Below are 925 nucleotides of genomic sequence, written 5' to 3' on the forward strand. Positions count from 1 at the left end.
TGGAGTGCAGTGGCCGGATCTCAGCTCACTGCAAGCTCTGCCTCCCAGGTTTACGCCATTCTCCTGCCTCAGCCTCCTGAGTAGCTGGGACTACAAGCGCCCGCCACCTCGCCTGGTTAGTTTTTTGTATTTTTTAGTAGAGACGGGGTTTCACCGTGTTAGCCATGATGGTCTCAATCTCCTGACATCGTAATCTGCCCATCTCGGCCTCCCAAAGTGCTGGGATTACAGGCTTGAGCCACCGCGCCCGGCCACAATGTGCAGTCTTGTTACATATGTACACATGTGCCATGTTGGTGTGCTGTACCCATTAACTCGTCATTTACATTAGGCATATTTCCTAATGCTATCCCTGCCTGCTCTCCCCACCCCAGGACAGGCCCCAGTGTGTGATGTTCCCACCCTGTGTCCAAGTGTTGTCATTCTTCAATTCCCACCTGTGAGTGAGAACATGCACATTAAACCTCTTTTTTCTTCCCAGTCTTGGGTATGTCTTTATTAGCAGCATGAAAACAGGCTAATACAGTTGCCCAGGCTGGTTTGGAACTTTCGGTCTCAAATGATCCTCCTGGCTTGGCCTCCCAAAATTCTAGGATTACAATTGTGAGCCACCAAGCCTGACTTCATTGTATACTTTTCAGGTTGGATAGAAACACACTTATGTTCACAAGCAAGGACAGTGTGTTATTGGCAAAAGGTGTCTGAGTTACTGGCGGCAAATCCGTATGGGTCTGCAGCAACCTCAATTCTTGCCTCCTCAAAAGAAAGAATTCGGCCGGGCTCGGTGGCTCAAGCCTGTAATCCTAGCACTTTGGGAGGCCGAGACGGGCGAATCACGAGGTCAGGAGATCAAGACCATCCTGGCTAACACGGTGAAACCCCATCTCTACTAAAAAATACAAAAAACTAGCCGGGCGAGGTGGCG

This window comes from Mandrillus leucophaeus, unplaced genomic scaffold (assembly GCF_000951045.1).
Source record: "Mandrillus leucophaeus isolate KB7577 unplaced genomic scaffold, Mleu.le_1.0 Scaffold146, whole genome shotgun sequence".
In the NCBI taxonomy this organism is placed as follows: Eukaryota; Metazoa; Chordata; class Mammalia; order Primates; family Cercopithecidae; genus Mandrillus; species Mandrillus leucophaeus.